Below are 20,999 nucleotides of genomic sequence, written 5' to 3'. Positions count from 1 at the left end.
GTTTCCTCATTCAAATTATTAATCCATCAAATGGATTAATCTACTGGTGATGTTACAGCTCTCATAATCTAATTTTTTCACCTCTGAACAATTAGATGTTTCCAACACATGAGCTTTTCAGCAGACACATCCAAACCATAACAACTACCATAATTTTTAGCTTAAACATACATACCAAGTCAAGTCATGCATGGACAAAGCTCAGAGTTTGTCCTTCTTTATCAACTGACCTTAAAGGATTCTTTTGCAGTCACAGAAGTAAACTGAGGAAAGTGTTGCCATAGTCATGACAGATGACATGGGGCTCTAGACTCTGTCTCTGTGGTTTAGTTGTGTTTGACTCATGCTCAGACCTAAGTAGTCCACTTTCATCTCACTAGGGACTGTTATTGGACCTTCCCAACCTAAATATTCTGGAAGAATTTAGCCCATTGTTGGCAGGTATGGCTCCATAGTCATTTACTGTGCCATGATAAAGCATGAAGTCTCTACTACAGCCCACAATATAATTTTGAAACTTATATAAATCCCACTGTAGATTTTATTATCATGTGCCAGAAATCAGAGTCTACACTATAATTCTTCTATTAGGTTTATCATAAACTCACAAAGCATCTTCTTCTACCATTGACACTTCCAATAAAATGAAATCTATCTGGTCATCTAACTCAAGTCTGTACCTGCTCCAGAGTCCTTTCCTGCTCTGAGCATCAGCCAAAATTGACATCCTTCCACATTACCCACTACACAATCTAGAGCAATATTCCCAAGTACAAAGTACAGAACCAGAGGTGGCTTACCAAGAGTTCTAGATTGTGCTCATCACTTTGTGGTCAAGATACATGATATAACTTTTTTTTTTTTTTAAAAGAAACAAAAAGGTACATGATACAATAATTTGTCCTTTACTTTTAAAGGAATATCCTGGCTGGCCTCAGAACAAGAGCCCCAAAATATGTTACTGATGTGGAAGGTTCTTTGTAGGGTTTATTTCCCACCCTCTGGAATGTGTCTCACTGAAGTATCCACAGATCTGGGTGCCTTTTTTTTTTTCCCCTAATCTAATTTGATCCAATTTGTCATAAACTTAGTACGGTATAGTGATATTCTTTCGATGTCCAGATAGCTCAGACTATCTTATGAAAGAGGGGAGAAGAGTTAATCTAGCCCTGAGGGAAAACTGTAAGTGAATACTTTGTCCTTTCCAAGTTAGTGCAAGTCATTTTTTATCCTTTTCCAATAGGGTTGGAAAAGAAAGCATTAGCCAGATCAGTGACCATGTATCATATAACAAAGGACATGATAATCTGCTCAATAAAGAAGTTGCAGTTGGAGCTACTGCTTGGGGTTCCTGTGATCCTCATTGTTTTCTGGGAACAGAGTTCTGTAACAGTATCTCCTACTGTCAATCTTAGGGGAGGAGAGGCACCGCTGAGCTTAATGAAGCTTCTTCGTGTACCACACTCCTTGTTGCCATGGTTATTGGTGTGCCCTCCTGACCTTTTTATTTTGTGGGGGGGCGGGGACCAGGGATTAAATCCAGGAGCACTTAACCACCACTGAGCCACATCCCCAGCCCTCTTTTAAAATATTTTATTTAGAGACAGATTCCCATTAAGTTGCTTAGGGCCTCTCTAAATTCCCGAGACTGGCTCTGAACTCGTGATCCTCCTGCCTCAGCCTCCTGAGCCACTGGAATTACTGGCATGCACCACTGCACCCAGCCTCCTGACCCTTCTATAAAATAGTCACCCTGTGAGTTTTCCCACCCTTATGTAGCATATGTACTCTCACATGCCCACTTTGCTGAGCTTTTTGCACTATTCCTTCTATCACCATCTGCTACAGAAATTCTGTCATTTTTGCTCTAATTGGTGTGAATGATCATGTTTTTCCATTTTTCTAGGGGCCATCCTAGCAGCATGTTTGTTCCATTTTCTGGGGGTCCTCCAAGAATGTTAAAATCTTGTGTCCCAGGAGAGAGGGCTCACATATCAACAAGCGCTCTTGTTTCTGCATCCTCACAATCTAATCCTTCCCTGGGTCCTCCTGGTACAAGTTGGCTTGGTCCTACAGTTCCTTCAGAGATAACCTCTTCCTTCCCCAGGCAGGCCCAGCTTGTCCTTAGCTTATGTTGTGTCTTAGTCCTAGTCATTGACCTCATGGACAGAAAAGGAGATTCTATGGGAAAGAGGCTTATGGTGCTTAACATGGAGAAGGTTCTGCATCATCTTCAGGCAAGAAGGTAATGCCAGGCCTTCCAGGGAGATGTGGGCTACCTCTACAGATTCAAAGGGTCCTGGTGATATCAGGACTGAAGATTTTTGGATGCACTAACCCCTTCCCAATTCTCAGCATCCTATTCTTTCCTAACCAAGACCTTCACTTTACAATATCAGACCCCCTTTGTTGGAAGTTTAGTATCCTTTGGAGCTCATCTATTCTTATAATTAAATTTTCAGCCTGATCCTTGCAACTTTCTCCTCTGCTGAAGGAAATGAAAACTTCTTCATATGCTGCCCTCTGGATTTCACTTTTTGGTTTTAATTGCCAGATCATTATGATCAACTTTTTGTTATCTTTTATGAGCATAGAGTTTAGTTGTAGTGACCAAAGTCTGTTGTTTTTAAAGTTACTCTTTCTACTATGTTTCTCAAAAGCTTAACATATTGCAGGATCTCTCTCTTCTACATGCGCACCATCCCATTCATGATTGGTAAAAGTCTTTTAATAACTGTGCTGCCACATTGAGCCAGCAACTATCTACTCTCCGCCTACCACCAGTGATGGAATCCTCAATACCTCCAAACAGCACAAAATCTAGACCCCAAATCCTGTTCCAGTGACCATTTTCTCTTCTTTTCTGGCACTGGCTATCACAGGTTGGATTCCCCACATTGCAGACTTGAGATACATATTAATGTGCTGGATGTTTTTTAGGACTCATTCTTTTTTAAAAAATATTTTTTAGTTGTCAATGGTCCTTTATTTTTACTTATTTATGTGTTGCTGAGGATCAAACACAGTGCCTTACACATGCTAGGCAAGCACTCTACCACTGACATACAACCCCAGACCTAGGACTTATTCTTGAATTGATACCTATGGAAAGGAGAAAAGGAAGCAGGATTGATCAGAGAGAGAATTTGAGCCGTGGTCCAAGCCTAAGCCAACCACGTGGGGAGTTCTGAAACTGGGATGATCCCTTAGAGATGTCCTGGGTTTGGGTAAAGGGACTGGGCCTCTCTACCTCACAGGGATCAGTCAGCTCCTGGGAGGAGGAATAAGCTTAGGTGAGGTAATTTTCCTAATTTTATCCCCCAAAAGGGAGGAGAGCTGAGCTCAGTCTTCAGTAGCTGCCCCAGCAATGTGGGAAGTGGGGGAATCCTTCCTTCAATCCCAGAGGGGGATGGGCAGTGAGCACGCCAGCACCCACCACCACAAAGGAAATGGTGAAAACTGGAACAAGATGACACTGCAGTCACTCATAGATAGTGACATATTTTGGCTTTTATGAGGAAGGGTTTTGAAATGAGAGATGAGATAAAAAGTAATTTCTTCAAGGCAATTTCTGATTTCAAGTGGCTTGCTATAAGAGCATTATCTCATCAATATATGCAGCTCGAACATCCTGAACCTGCATGGCCACGTGAAGAATAAGATAAAAGGATTTCTTTAAGACTGGAACCATGGTGTAAACAGCTAAAAAATGCCAAAAACTTTTTATTCATTACCAGAATTTAATGACTTTCTTCACTTGTTAGAAACAAACCTATTGTGTATTATTTTATATATCTAAAAACATGCCTAAATGCTGCAATAAAACATAAATAAATACTTTCAGAGCCAAATGGAACTCAAGAATCCATTTGTGGTTATCTCCTGATGTGCAGCATCCACTGTCCCTCGTCTGAGTGTGATAAGCTCATCCACAGAGCGTCTGACAGTCTCCAGAGAGAGCCTTTGCCATGATTTCTGGATCTGTACATGACTGAGCTACCCGGAACAAAGTGTATGTGCCTTTCCCTGCAGCTTCATAATTGTGAGATATTGTTTTCTAATTTTATAAACATAGGAAATCAAAAAAATAAGAAAAGATGAAAATAAACAAAGAAAAAATAAAGGAATTGACCTAGTGCCTACCATGATCAATGACTCAAGTGGATGATTCAAACAGATTATGGGTGTTTTAATGAGAGACTGCCAGCAGTAGCATCATCTCATCGCAATGAGATAATTATCACTTGATTTTTAACATTGTGCTTTATTTCTATCTTGTGACAAACACCATTTTGTAATCAATTTGTTATAATTTGCCTAAATTGGTAGAGAAGGCTCTGACACCATACATGCCCAAACACACACACACACACACACACACACACACACACACACACACATACCCCTTTATACATCAACTGCTATGGGTCTATTTTTACTTCTATCATATGTTGAGGTTTCCATATAGGATATGCATTTTAAAATGAACAGATATATATGTCCTGTTATTAAAATAAAGTTTTACCACAACACTGAATAACCTGGAGCCTTATTGCTGGGCTATACATTCATCTAATTATTCTGCCCATTTCTACCACATTACTCAGTTGTATCGTCTCCATAGCTCTTCATTGCCACTATCATACACGTTGGTTTACCTGTTTATTGCAAGCCACCCCTCTACCACAATGGAAGGTCACTTGAGTACAGAGACCTTGGGTCCTCACCCTATATCCTCATCACCTAAAACAATGCTAAACACACAGTACTTCTTTGCTCAGTATTTATTGCACAAGTGAATGAATGAAAATTTTATACTTATCCAGCCAACCATACCCATCCAAACTCTACCTATTCATCCATCATATGAGAAAACCAGGTATACTAGTGAGTAAGTGAGTGAGTGAGTTTTTAAATCTATTTGGCAGATTAAAATATGGTCTGCATATTCAATATGTTTTATCTTAATGATATTCTAAAGAAGGAGTCCTAAGGTGAAAGCCCATAAACCCAACAAACTGGAAACTGGAAGAGTCAATTTTCATTTTTATTTGCTCAGTCCTCCCAGGTGATGACAGTAGGACAACCAGCAAAAGCAACAAAGAGGACTTGGAGCAGGCATTACTGGGGCCTTATTTAATCAATCCTGTTATGCCTTGTGCTGCCTTCCTATTTAATAGCCTCCTCCCAAATACCTCACTAACCCAACCTAAATCACCCCTAAATCACAGTACAAACCTGCTGCTCAATAATAACTTCTTTGTCCTGTCCTCCCCCTGCACAGTAGAGTTCCATGTATTATCTATGTTTGTTTAGGCCTTTCCAACTCTCTTTTCCCATGTGCATTTTCTATAAAGCCAACTGTGCAATTTTAACCATCCCTGAAGATTATTGACCAGGTTGAGTTTGCATTTACGAGCATATAACTGAAGCTGACACACTCTTACCAGAATTAATAGTTCTTGGAACAATTTGCCTTTGCAGCATTTTATAAACAGCTTCATACATCTGAGGGCAAGGCAGATTTTAATTAGTGTCACTAATAGCTAAGTAATCAGAGGTAACATAATTAAGTGACTGGACCAATAGGAGAAAGGAGTGGAAGGGGAACTTGGAGTCTGTCCTTTCAAGGTGGTAGAAGTGTCCAGTTGTCTATGGGGTGAAATGGGCAAGTCTTCCTTTAGCACTAACTGCTGGCAAATTGGTTTGTATGCATGTAATATCATTTTGAAACACCCAGCACTTCCTTCCGCTCACCCTCTCTCCTTAGTTTCTCCTCTTATTTAATTGTAGTTGTTCTATTCTCTCAGCAAAGCAGCTGCCTGAGTGGGGAAGAGGTCCACCATTCAGACTCATGGTTTACAGTTTGTTAAATGTAAGCCTGCCTAATCCTTTGGTATCATTGGATTACTCTCTCCAAGCAAATTTTCCCAGCTTTCATCATGAGTATGGGCTCCCTGCCAAGAAAGCACTCATCCCAGCTCAGATCCACCTGGTCCTTCTCGATTGTAGACTCCCCCACCCCAGGCCATTAAGAGGGCTTTCAGTCTGAATATTTGCTCAACCATTTCTGCAAGTCAAATACAAAGTCTTTGTTCCACAGAATCACTAACCTCTGTGCAAGATTCTGTGCTGAATTGTCAGGAAAAAAGAAAGAAAGAGAAAGAGAGCCTTTGATCATTTGGTCAGTTTTCTCCTAATATCATCTAATTATATTTAAAATGAATTTATAGTCTATTTAAATAAGTTTAAATAGTAACCAAATTAAGATCAGAGGGTTTAAAGAAAACCATGCACCTATGAGGATTAATGCCACTCTACAGGTGGCTGCATTTGGAAAGTAAGTAAGAGCCATTCTGAAATTCCTAAACGCTTCATGAACGCTGTATCAATTAAAGCTTTAACCGATTAAAAAAAAATGTTCATGGTCATTTGCTGCCTAATTCCCTCCACAAGCTAAGAAAAGGGAACCTTCTTGGATTTCAAAGGGAAAGGGTTCTTTGTGATGGCAAAACAGAACAAGGAGCTTGAGTCACACACACACCTCTGTCAATCATGTCTAACATTCCCAGTATGTGTAAACTCTCTCATGGAGCCTGGACAATAGCACCTTGCCATTGAATCACTGATTTTGATCCCTCCATAGCTAAACTTTAACAACAGTAAGCAAGCAATTGGGAAGAAAGGGTTGGTAAAAGAGCTCTTTCAGACTCAGGGATCCAGACTCAAGGAATTTAAGAATCTAAGGGTACCATTCATTGCACAGACAACCAGAATTACACCTTGAACACTGAATCTGTTTAAAGTACTATGAAAAAGAATGATTCCTCTGTACATTTTCCACTTGTACACAAAACTTCCAGGAGCCTGAGTGAGAAAGCATTCAATATGTAGAATTTGCACTTAGTAGCAAAACACTGGGTGGATTTCTATAACACTGTCTTAGTACTCCTTTATTCATGGAGGATGCAGATGCCTGAAACCCTAGATAATATCAAAACCTATATATCCAGGCACTATATTTTCTCCTACACATACATACATACATGCATACATACATATGTATGATAACATTTACTTTATAAATTAGGCACAGTAAGAAATTAATAATAAAATTGAATAATTATAACAATACACTATAATACATTTTTTGTAAATGTGGTCTCTCTGAAAATAAAATTTTTGTTTTTATTTTTTAGAGTACATGTGGTTTTTGCTATGTACACTATGCCTGGCTTTATCATGTGCCCTGCCATATTGCCACATGGTACCAGAGTTAATCTATCCTTCCATGTTTTGTGCCCCATGGCACACTTTTATGAAAGTAGGTTCTATTAGGCATCTTCTTCCAGAAGAGCCCATTTTCATGACAACTGAAGACTTGCTCTGAACTGTGTCCTCTCTCTTTAATCAACTTCTTCAGCTCTGATGGAAATGTGGAAACAGCTTCTTCAGTGGCAGATACAGTTTCTCCAATAATTTTTGTATTTTTCAGCCCACACCTATTTCTGAACCTGTGTAACCATCACTTTTTGCAGTAAAAGGCTTAGTGTCACTCATTTCAGAGGATCCCTTGTTGAACACTTCATATAGGCTCAATGCTTTCTGATACAACACATTGCTGTCAATCAGAGAATATTTTCTGTTCATGTCTTTCACCACAAATTTAAAGTCTCTTCTACCTGAAGCACTTATTATGCCCTGTGGCTATAACTTTTGCAATTTGAGGTATGACACAAACTAACACAAATTTCTTTTTCTTTCATAGTTTCACAGATAGAAGATTCATTCTTACTTCAAATTTTAGCAACCTCAGCATATTTTTTCTTTTCCTAAGTGGAGAACTTTCCCCTTGTAAAAGAAGCACTGTACAGCATCCCTTTGATATATCAGAATTACCAGCTTCACTACTATTTTGTTTTGAAACCACTATTAATAAAATACAGGTTACTTAAATTGCAAGCACTACAATACAAACAGTCTGGTAACTGAGATGACTGCTAAGTAACTAACAGGTAAATAATGTATACAGTCTGGATACCTGGATACACTGGACAGAAGGACAATTCATGCTCTGGGCAGGGCAGAATGGCATGGTGTAAGATTTCATCACACTACTCAGAACAGTACATAATTTTAAACTCTCAAATCATTTATTTCCAGAATTTTCCAATTGAATATTTTTGGACTGTGGTAGGCTGAGGATAACAGAAATCTGGGAAAGCAAAACCACAAAGTGGAACTACTGTACTTGATTGATTTACCTGAACCCAGCATATCAAATATGTCAAGATAGAAGAACACATTTTTGGCGTGCTAAGGCCTCCCTTCCTTCACACTCTCCAGCCTTTACATTTCTTTGCACAATCAAGGGAGTGGAGCAGTTTCCCTTTATCATGTGCCTTTACCCACACAGAAATAACACGCAGCAAGCACTCTGCCATGTTCACCTTTGCTCCTCTTCCTCCAATATTCCAGAAGATAGAAGACAGACAGTAAGGTCTTACAACTGCTTTCAAAGCAAAAAATAAAAGAGGGGGAGGGTGAGCAGGGGTTATGGCTCAGTGGTATAGCGCTTGTCTTGCTTGTGTGAGGCACTGGGTTTGATCCTCAACACCACATAAAAATAAATAAAAGTATTGTGTCCATTTACAACTACAAGATTTTTAAAAAGATGATATCTCTGACTCAAATAAAGTAGTCCAGGTGAGCATGACTTTAAGAAGGGTCGGAAAAGTCATTTTATTCAGTGATCAGCAATGTATCTTATTTTAAATACAAGTTCCTAAAGACAGGGGACCATACTTTTGCTGAAGTGGGGAGGACCACAACTAACAAATGTGTGTGCTGATAAGAAGCTTTACTGGAACTCAGCTTCATTCATAGAAGTCTGTTTGGCTTGATATGCACCCGCACTCCCAAGTTTCACTTTGCATTTCTGGGTTCACCAAACCCTCAGATTCAGTGCTGAAAGTCAAAGTGAAACCCCCCATGAAGAAAACCACACTGATTTTTACCTGCTTTAATGTCAACATTTTGAGAATCCGACAGTAAATCAAATCAGCTTACTCTACACTCACCTTTGAAGGTATATAAAATACCTTCACTAAAGTGTCAGCTAATTTAATTGGCCTCAAAATTGTTTACCATTTCAACAATTTTAAATAAAATCAAAAGCCTCCTCACATATCTAAAAATGTTATTCGAGAATCCTGCCTGAATGTCTCAATTCAGTCAACTATTTACTAGTTGAGAGAGGAAAAACCAAAGCATTTCTAAATTTTAAACAATGGTACATGCTTTGTGAAAACCTGAAAATCACAAGTCCTTCAAAACAATGGCCAAAAGTAAATATTGAAAATTTCTCTATTAATATGCAAATAATAACACTGCCAACGAAAGAGAGAAAAAGAGAAATAGCCCAAAGAATAAGGATAGATAGGAGGAAAGTGGGAGGGGGAAAAAGACCAAAATATGGATGCCTTTTCTGTTCATAACTATACTAGGTAGAATTTTCACTTGTCACCAGAATAAGCGTGATTTGAAACAGTCATCTGACTTGAAATGTTCCAATTGGTCCTGGGGCCAGATCTGTCTGTCCAGTTTACCTGGGGCTGAATTTGGTCCATTCTATTTACCCGGGGCCATCTTCATTGCACCTGGACTATATCCTTTGGTGCTTTTCCATCAGTAGCCCTGAGGAAATAGGACTGGGGCCAGTCCAGGTTCTGTAAGGCATCAGAGTTGCTGAAAGTCCAAGTAGACGAACTAGGAAGAAAGCCAAGATTCGGGAATGTACAAATAGCAGAACAGGAATGGCCAAGTCAAGGACCAAGGTCAAGGTGACAGGGCCAGAGCTGAGCCAGGTGAGAATAGATCAGTGAGGAAGGCTGGGGACAAAGAAAGCAGGAGCTAGAGGAGATGAGAGCAGCTCCTAGAAGATTGTCAGAACTCCCCACTGTCATCCTGGTGGGGGTGGCCAGGGAGGGGTTGAGGGCACCCAGGTTGCACTGAATGAGTAGTTAAGGCACTAATGACAGAACACAACCAATCTTACCCTTGAAATCAAAACCTGGTTACCTTAAAGCCCAAAAGTCCTCCCTTTTGTGGAAATGGGAACCCTTGAATGCTCTGCTATCCTTTTATTTTTTTAAATAAAATGCTAACCCTGGGATTTAGTTTCCTGTCTTCACTGATAAAATTCAAAAGGCCATATGTGGAAATTCCACGAAGACAGAGATGAGAAAAAATATGTGGCTAGATGACCCTATTGTTCCCATGCGGTTATGCATCTGCCACTCTCACTGGTAATGATTTCCTTATGGATTGTGACTTCCATCTCTCTGTCCTCAGGTCCTAGTCCATCCAATGCTTGGCACTTGCTAACTAGTTAATAAAATTGCTGAATCTGATGTTCAAGTTGAGGAATAGTCATACTATTTGATACTTTTTTTTCTTTTTGGCCGTGCTGGGGATGGAACCCAGGGCCTCATGCATGTTCCCTGGGCTAGTGCTCTACCACCGAGATACACTCCCAATCATTTGATACTTTCAATCTGGAGGGTCTTCAAATGTGTTTGAAGCATTTGCCCCCAGAGTTAACTAATCATCATCAATCTCCAGGAAGTCCAGGGGTGCCTTCCCTATGCTCAGTTGCCTTCTCTAGAATGAAAGTGGCTGCTTCTTTTCTGGAAACATATAAGGAAGCATCGTATAGGCAGCCCCTTTTCCCACCTTTTTGCCTGTATAACAAAGCCATTTCTCTTTGCCTCAAAAAAATATAGTATGTGTGTTTCCAAGCTGCAAAGAAACCGTTGAAAATTAAACCACACAACAGCATTTTAATGAGAACATGATTACCTAACACCCCACTGTGGTTTCAGATGGCCTTGTGCCAACCTTCCAAACTGCTACCAGAAGCCCAGAATTTAAAAAGAAGAAGAAGAAAGAGAAAAAAAAAGTGATTAGCATCCCCTTAGTGAAGGTAGTTTTCTTGGATGACTTCCAAATAGATCTCTCTAGAAGGACCTAGGTTATTATTGGCACCTACAGTTGAAGAAAACTTTCTTCCTGTTTTGAAAAGTTTGAGAGACAAAAAAAGGGGGGGGCACCCTTGAATTAGTACACAATGTCCTGAACTAGGTGTTTTCAGCACTGAGCTCTGCTGTGAGTGGCTGTACCCAGCGCTGTCTATCTCATCAACTTGCCCTCTGCGTACACACTTGCTATTTCTGTAGCCTAGGTTACAAGACCGCAGGTGTCGATGCTGCAAGGTGGAAGCTCCATGGCCCTCAGAACAAAACCTGGGGAACATAATTCTTACCCAGCTGGCACTTTGTACCAAAGTGTGACTGATACTGGGCACAAAAAGTCAGACAGAGGTGGTGGGGCTCACATGAGGGTCATTTCTCTGAAACCTTCTTTCCTTGGTCTCCAACTAGCCCAGCACTTAGCACTCAGGGTTGTGGTTTCATTTCCACATTGGGTTTCCTGACTTAACCCCTGAGCCACCTTCTGCAGTTGTCTTCCCACCAGTTCAAGGACACCCAGATGGCTCTCAGAGGCAGCGTGAAAAAAGGGAGAGCAGAACTGGAAGGCACTGGAGTAGAATCCCTTTACTTCTCAGAGGAGCAAATCAAGGCACAGATGAGCAAATCACAGGAAGTATGCCCAAACTCACAAGAAGACTCAGAGATAAGAACATAACTATCATCCTCATTTCCAGGTTGTGGGCATTGCTACTTTTCTTCCTGGCAAAGTACTCTGCACTATGCTAAACCCTGTTAAGGATAAATGGAAAAGTCCTCAAGGAGTTACATTATCTCAAAGGTAATAAGCAATATGTACACATTAGGTGTAAAAACAATGCAAGCATATATAAATCAGAGTGCAAGAAGATGCTGAACAGTGTGAAGGCAAGGAAAAGTAAAAAGCCCTCTCTCTTTGCTCCCTCACCAGGTTAACTCCCACTTACTTGTTTTGCTTTAGTTTTGAGATCACCTCTTTCAGGAAGCCCTTTGGGTTTGATTTAGGTTTTGTGTAAGTGTGCACTCTTTGGGTGCTCCATGAGAACATGTTCCCATTCTGCCTTGTGCATTGCTGTCTCCCCACGCCTAGTGGCTGGAGTATAGTGCTCTGTAAACGTTTGCAGAAGGAAGAAGGGGAATGTCCATCAGGAAACACTTAGCTAGGACCTGCAATTGTAGATGTGGTCTAAGATGGGAAAGATCTCTGTCTACTAAGTGGTCTAGAAATGGGTGTATAACATTCACACACACCATAAAAAACCACTGCAACCTGCTGGTGGGAAGTCAGCGAGGAGACCCCCATGGACAAGAGTCCCCTTTAAGGAAGAAGAGCCAGACTGGGAGGCCCAGATTGGAAGGTCAGGAATGCTAACAGGATGACAGTAATTTGAAGGAAGATGGTTTAAAAAGAAAAGGATTGAGAGAGAAAATCCAAGCCCTAGAAGCCACTCAGGGCAATTTCAGAATCTGATTTGGGGAAGCAGTTTCCCACACTGGAAAAGAAAGCTTTTTGGTTTCCTAGTGGTTGCTGCCCACATCTCTGGTTTGGAAGCATTGAATCTCTTTCTCAGCACCTGAAAAGACTAGTTGCGTTTCACCTTGGGAAAATGCAAAATAGTCAGCTGCAGCGAAGGAAAAAAACAAACAAACAAACAAACCGATTTGCACAGATTTCTCTGAAACACTCATTGTTTTGTTGGGGGGTGCTATGGGGGATTGAACTCAGGGACACTTATTGAACCACATCCCCAGCCCTATTTTATATCTTATTTAGAGGCAGGATCTCACTGAGTCACTTAGTGCCTCACTTTTGCTGAAGCTGGCTTTGAACTTGAAATCCTCCTGCCTCAGCCTCCTGAGCTGCTGGGATTACAAGCATGCACCACTGCACCTGGCTCTGAAACACTCTAGTAAAGGGAATTCTGAAAAGACCACTGACTCATCTCAGTCCAGAGGCAGGGTGATGCTTTAATGTGGTGAGAATGTGACCAAGAAACCACTTCTCTTTGTGGAGCTCTGACTCCTATCTGGTGCCTGTTCCAAGCAAATGAACACCACCTCCATCTTTCCCTAGGAGGTGCAGGGGACCCGTTCTGCATTTACCAAAACAAAACAAAACATAAAAAAGAGTTCCACAAAGAACTGTAATTGTCAATAGCAGAGAAGGTTTTCTGCTATCTTATGGCTCTCCCACAAGGTAATTCTAACAAGGAGCAGAATGAATGGTCTGAGAAAAGGGTGTGAAGAAGAACAAAGAGTCATGAGGAACAATGAGATTGGATTATAAAATATGCCACCACCACCCCCAGGTGGAAAGGGTCACCTTGTAGGCAGTCATACACTGTTTGAAATACAGCAGACATTTAGTGTCAGTTCCTCCAGACCATCCTAGCAAGGGGCTAACTAAAGAGAAAAAGAGAGAATGGAAGAGAGGTGAGCACTGGCGACCTTGAACTGTTGCTGACACATTCCACTCCAACCTTGGGCAGACTGGGAAGAAAACTATGACTCATTTCTCAATAAGACCCCGCTAGTTTTGCTGCTCCCCAGGAAAAATCACCTCAAGGTTACAGGGTTACAGATCAGATCCATGGACTGAGCTGCCATTGCACACAGCAGCAAGACCCTGCTCAGCTAATCTGTAGGACAGGCTTCACTGTGGACACCATTCTTTTTTAAAAATATTTGTTTGTTCCTATTCGTTATACACGATAGTAGAGTGCATTTTGACATATTATACATATATGGAGTATAACTTCTCATTCTTCCGGTTGTACATGATGCAGAATTACATTGGTCATGTAATCATATATACACATAGGATAGTAATGTCCCATTCATTCTACTATCTTTCCTATTCCCATTGCATTCCCCTTCCCTTCATTCCCCTTGTCTAATCCAAAGTACTTCTATTCTTCCCTACCCCTATCCCCCACCTTATTGTGAATTACCATTCACCTATCAGACAAAGCATTCAGCCTTTGGCTTTTTGGGATTGTCTTATTTCACTTAGTATGATATTCTCCAGTTCCATTCATTTACTGGCAAATGCCATAATTTCATTCTTCTTTATGGCTGAGTAATATTCCAGTATGTATATATACCACATTTTCTTTATTCATTCATCTGTTGAAGGGCACCTAGGCTGGTTTTTTAGCTATTGTGAATTGAGCTGCTATACACATTGATGTGGTTGCATAACAGTAGTTTGCTGATTTGAAGTCCTTTGGGTATAAACCTAGGAGTGGGATAACTGGGTCAAATGGTGGTTCCATTCCAAGTTTTCTGAGGAACCTCCATATTGTTTTCCATAATGGTTGCACCAATTTGCTGTCCCATCAGCAATGTATAAGTGTACCTTTTTCCCCACATCCTCAGCAACATTTATTGTTACTTGTATTCTTGATAGTTGCCATTCTGACTGGAGTGAGAGGAAATCTCAGTGTAGTTTTGATTTACATTTCTGTAATTGCTAGAAAGTTGAATAATTTTTCATATATTTGTTAACCATTTGTATTTCTTCTTCTGTGAAGTTCCTGTTCAGTTCCTTTGGCCATTTATTGATTGGATTATTTGGGGTTGTTTGTTTGTTTTGTTTTGTTTGTTTTTGGTGTTAAGTTTTTTGAGTTCTTTATATATCCTGGAGATTAATGCTCTATCTGAGGTGCAGGTGGCAAAGATTTTCTCCCATTTTGTAGGTTCTCTCTTCGTGCTCTTGATTGTTTCCTTTGCTGTGAAGAAGATTTTAGTTTGATTCCATTCTATTTATTGATTCTTGATTTTACTTCTTGCACTTTAGGAGTCTTGTTAAGGAAGTCAGTTCCTAAGCCGACGTGATGTAGTTTTGGGTCTATGCTTTCTTCTAGTAGGTTCAGGGTCTCTGTTCTAGTGCCTAAGTCCTTGATCCACTTTGAGTTGATTTTTGTGCAGGTGAGAAATAGGGGCTTAATTGCATTTTGTGCCATACGGATTTCCAGCTTTCCCAGCACCATTTGTTGAAGAGGCAATCTTTTTTCCAGTGTATGTTTTGGGTGCCTTTGTCTAGTATGAGATAACCATATTTATGTGGGTTTGTCTCTGTGTCTTCCATTCTGTACCACGGTCTACGTGTCTGTTTTGGCACCATTCTTTTCTCGCAACCTACCTGGATTTGAAATTCTAAGGGGTGCCTCAAACAGCCCAAATTTCAGTGATCATTGAGATTCCTGTGACTAAGAGTCTCTCCTAATCAGATGCAGGACATTCCTTAGGAACCAGGTAGGACACTTGAGGAGCAGGGGTTTGGCTGCCAAATTGTGAGTAGACCTTTGCCACCCCCACACTGCAGCAGCTGTAAGAAATGGGTGGCTGTCTCTGGGGGACCCCCATAAGTACACACATGCTTCAGGGTATAGTAGGGAGCATCAAGTCACTGACTTCCCTGGTCCTTCACTAAAAGAATAAGATGAGCTTCTGATGCCCTTGTCCTCCTCCTTCCCCTACATCCTCAACGTGGGCTTCTGTCATCTTCAGAGAGTGGCATCCCCAGTTTGGAAATGATGCAGGACAGGTGTGCCACAGATCTTGATGATGACTACACTGGTGGCAAATGGCAGGTACCATTATTATCTCCTCTTAGCAGATATCCTATTACATGGAGTAAGTGACCCGTCCAAAGCCCCCGGGCTAGTGAGCCCAGGTCTCTTATGATGGGCAGAGGAATTGGGTGTGTCAGAGGCTCTTCATCAGTACCAGTCCTCCTGTCACTTGGATGGCGCCAATTTTGTGCTTGAAATCTCTGTTGTGGGTTTGAGGTCATAACTGTTCTCCTTCAAGAGGGGACACACCCACTGTTCCCTGGTTTCATTTGTACATTGGGGTTCCAACTGTCACTCCCCAGCCACCACATTGGTTTCACTTCCCTGGGCCCTAATTCATTCGAAATAGGGATCTATCTACCAGAGGCAGTGTGGGAAATGAGAAAAGGGACGTAAATATAAAGCCTACAGGAGCCTCACCATGGTCTGTTCATGCATTAGTGAGCACTTCACAAACAAAAACCATTGTAATGAATTATTTTTGTTCTTTCATAACAGTCTTCTGCTTCAACTCTGGCTGACATCAGAATCATCTAGAGCGTGTTCTTAAAATGCAAATGTTCATGACTCCACTCCAGTCATGCCAAATCGGAAACTCAATGAGGAGGTCCAGGAATCTGAATTTTACCTAGCATTAAGCTCCTCGTTGTGCGGGGTCTAAGGTCAAGCTTATGTTCATCTTTCTGGAAGGTTCCATAAGGGATTCTTATCCAGTATGGAAGGTGGTTTAGAGGACCCAAAAGCTACCTCCCAAATAACAACCCACTTATTTGATTGGTTCTTGATTTGTAGCTCCCTACTGCAAGTTGAGCAGTGATTGGAATACAGAGAAATATTTCTTCTATCCCATTTCACAAGGGTCATCTCCCAAACTCCTATCTCTGGCAGTCAGAGTAGGAATAGGCTCTAGGCACCAGACTAAAACTACACTCCCTCCAGGGCTGCCTTTCCTCTACCAAACATGAATATCACTTTTAACAACCACAAAGTTTAGTTTCATGAACCACCAGATGAAAGCTCAAACTGTTCATGCTGGTACTGTCTGTTAACAAATAACATTTTTACACACACACACACACCAAAAAAAAAAAAAAAAAACTCCTATGAATTCAAACACTTCCAAATACATTTAGTATTTTTTAAAATCACAATCATATCCACATGTGTTTGAAATGTTATAGGACATTATGTATTCAACCTTCAGAAAGATTTGGGACTTGGGAATATCTGAACCCTTTACATTACCCTCCATAGGGGTCCACTGACTCAGATTGGGAACTAGCCTGCATCACCCTATCAGGGCCAAGGGTCAGTAGCCTTCCCTCACTTGCTACTGCACAGCAAATGTCACCCAAAAAATCCAGTTGTGAAAATAGCAGTGTTTGAGATGAGCTGCCAGTGAGTAACCAAAGAGCCAGAAATGTGATCCGAAGCCAAGAAGAAAGAGAAAATGGATCTGAAAACAAATTCTTCCCATTGCAAATTGTATCTATGGCTATCCTGGAGCCACACTCCCATGAACCAACAATGGACAACCAAAACACTCAGCAAAGAAACTGTTAAATGGAATAAAGTTCTGGAAGACAAAGGTGGCTGTTTCCCTTTAGAATGATTCTGGCACAATTTATAAATAAAGGCACAAGTATAGAACAAGTTATTTTCAATGTTTTGCAAAATTATGCTTGCAGATGATGAGCCCTGGAATGACTAACTTCAAGTATCTTGGGTATGATATCCCAACAACATGCTCACCTAGGAGGTGAGTGGCGAGACGGCAGTGTGGCCTCCCTGGGAAGCTCAGCTCAGATTCCATCTCTTCTGTAAATCTTTTCCCAGGTACACTGGTTTGTAATGACTCTTCCTCATCTGAAACACTGGTTCCTGACCATGGTCATTCTGATTCTGCAGGTCTGAGGAGGGTATGCCATCAAATTCTTGTTTTCTATAAAAGTCACCTGTAACCATAGAAGTTACAGACAAGTGTATCTGAACTGTTATGACATCACAGATGTTGAGCTAAACTCATACCTAAGCTTCTTAGGACATTTGCTTTTTCTATTCTGCCTTTTCTCCTGTAGCTCTTTGGCACAGTCCTCAGCTCTGATATTGAATAGACACACACTGATTTGCTTTCCTCTAACATCGTGTCCTACCCTACAGAATCAACTCCAGATTTGGTCTTACCCAGGTAGAACATTAGAAATATAAGGAAGGATCTAGAAATATACATTATTTTTTCATCTGCCAAGTTTGCCTCCTCTGATGGTTATCTTGTAAAGATGTGCACAGAGGTGAAGTCACCTTGATGACATTAGTAATAGGGTATCGTTGTACTACACAAAAGCAGGCATTGCTTGAGAAACCCAAAGTCTGAAAAATAGATAAACCTTCAGACATTCTCTAAACAACATCACTTCCCCTCCAAAATATTCTCTCCCTTGACCTGCATTCATCACACCCTAACTGCAGTTAGAGACCCCCTGGCTTCCTCCTCCTTCCTCAGTACCACATCAATAAGTCACCAGATGCTGGTTCCCCGAGGTGTCTTCTACTCATTAGCCTCCTTCCAATTCCCACCACTATGCAGCTAACCAGACCTTTATAACCTCCCACCCTAGCTATCCAGATAGATCTCGATCTGGTCTCTCCACCTTAGCTTTTTCCTTCCAACCCACTTACAGACTAAATTAAAGTCAACTTCTGCTCATATTATTCTCCAAATAAAAATTTTCACACTTTCCCTATTACTTGATAGAACAATATCCAGACCTAGCCTTGTCTATAAAGCCATCTCTGTCCTGATCTCCACATAAGTCTCCAGACAGAGTCCCATTCTATATTCCAGGCAACTGGCTAATCCCTGTTCATAAGTCCAACTTTCTGTTCATGTTTTCTTCCTTCCTGTCCAACTCTTTCCAAGTCAAAATCTTATCTATTCTTCACATGTATTTCCTGTGTGGAAGGAAGGCCTCTTCTTTCTCTCCTGGACCTTATGTGTACATTGCCCATCCTGCTCTGGCTCATATGTCCCATGCTGGACTTTAAGTGTCTTGATACTAAAGATTGTATGTTATTCATCTAGAATCTTTCCTAATGCCTAGCGGAGTGCTGCACATTATAGGGACTCAAAATACTTTGGGGAAAGAAAGGGGAGAGGGAAGAAAGGAAAGATGATAGGAAGGGAGGAAGGAAGCAAAAAAGAAAAGGCAGAAGGAAAGGGGAGGGGGAAGGGAAGGAGGCAATGAAAAGGCTTCAGCAATAAGAGGAGGAAATCAGAAGAGGATAGAGAGTACAGGAAGAGAAGCCACTGAAGAAGAAGGCAAGTTGTGAAAATAAATGGGGAAAATAAAACAAAATAATAAAATAAAATACTATAGGTCTGATCCTGAGCAGCATGAGAGTATGCGTACTAGACTTGCAAGGGAGAACCCAGAAAACTTGCTTGTACCATGAAAGGACTTAACATCAACCCTGATTGTATTTATTCCATTGCAGACAATCATCTTACTATCTCCCCCACCTTTCACAGCTGGGCTGAGGTTTTCAGGCCAAAGATTGGTCTCTGATTTATGAAGTCATAATGGGTAGAAGTTCACCTCCTCTTACACTTAACTAGATTTAATTAAAGCATCTTATCTCTAAAAATAATTAACTTTTAATTAACATTATTTTAAAGTAGTTATATGGATTACCCTAGATAGTCCTCATATCAATCTTGGCAAGATAAATAGTTACTAGAATTCCTGGAGAGTGGCCTTGCACTTCAGTGTGATAAGCTGCTGCTCTTATGCTGTCACCTCCTTTGGCTCTCACTCACATCTCCACTACCTCAGTCATACTCAAGGAAACCCATCTACCCCAGTTTGCGGACTACAACCCACAGCTTTATACTTCCAAGTCTTTGCCCATAGGGTTCTCTGGATAGAATTTTCTTTTAGTCCTTCAGCAACTTCACTTCCAGAATCAGGTCTGCTGAGGGGAGAACCAGAATAGCAGTCACTGAGGGAATTTCTAGGGTCCTCCCTTGGAGGTTGGGAATGACCATCAACAAACAGGCTTGCCTGGCTTATGCCCACTGCTTCTGGGAAATTCTGGAAGATGACACCATCACCTCTGGTCAGTGAAGAAACACAGACACATGCATATATACTCTGCTCTCAGCACAGCCCACCCCAGCAACAGAGAGGAGGGAGGGCTTACATAGTAAAACCCACTTCCCTCGCTCTCAGGAGAAAAGAGGAGGTGTTTACACTTAGAACAAAGTGGGACCGCAGAGGGGTAGGGGCGAAACTCAGACTTGTATTGGCCTTTTTGGACCAATTTCTGATTCTCATGGATGAATCTACTTCCCCATCTTTAGCTCCTTCTTCTGCAGAATTCATTTAAGATGGGCTCATTCCATTCACAGGGGGACACAATGTCATGATGTGTGGGGACTGCAGATAACAGGCCTTAGATCAGAGTAGTCTAAGTGGTTCTCTCTGATTCAAGAAGAAAATTAAGCATACAGCTTAAAAAATATGTACACTTAATGATGTACATTTTTTCCCAGGTAATAAGTATTGAACCCAGGGGTGCTTTACCACCATTAATCCTTACCTCCAGCCCTTTTTATTTTGAGACAGGACCTCACTAAGTCTCTCACTGACCTTGAACTTGGAATCCTCCTGCCTTAACTTCCCAAGTAGCTGGGATTATAGGCATGCACCACTGTATCCAGCATGATGTATTTTTTAATATTTGGAAAGCAGTCTATTGTTTTCACAATACTAACTACAAGAAGTAAGTGAAGTTGGCAAAACTCTCTCAACTGTTGGGGAATGGACAGAAGAAATACATTCTTTCAAAAAAGAGGCAAAGGACAACTCCTGGGACCTGTTGGAAAAGAGTGTCAGTTCAATTTTTACATTTAGTATAAAAGGACCAAGGGAATCTTTGCTACCAGGCACTAGGGGACCTCACTTACTTTCTAAGCCAGTCTTAGGACACTCAACCCCTGAACGCAAAGATAGAAGCCTAGGTAGGAATGTGTGGTGGTGTCTTAGTGAGATTTCCCCTTTCTAGAATGGAGGTTAGGACATGGGGAAGGCAAATGACAGAGAAGATTAAAATCAGGAGGTGCTAGGGCTTCCACAAACTCAGAAGTATGAGCTAGGGGCTATAGCTCAGTGGTAGAGTGCTTGCTTAGCATGCAAGAGGCCCTGGGTTCCATCCTCAACATTGAAAAAGAACATTTTTTTTTTTCAGAAGCACTTGGGTTTCTGGGGTGGCAGGTTATGATCTCATGTGTATGTGTGTGTGGGCGTGTATGTGTGCACACATGTGTGAGAGAAGGTAGGGGAGGGTTTTGGTGGAACGAGGTGGGTGGTTCTATTTTAGTCTGGCAAGTTGAAAA

Source organism: Sciurus vulgaris, assembly GCF_902686455.1.
Source record: "Sciurus vulgaris genome assembly, chromosome: 3".
Lineage (NCBI taxonomy): Eukaryota > Metazoa > Chordata > Mammalia > Rodentia > Sciuridae > Sciurus > Sciurus vulgaris.
The sequence above is the reverse complement of the archived record's forward strand: the minus strand, read 5'-3'. Positions refer to the sequence as shown.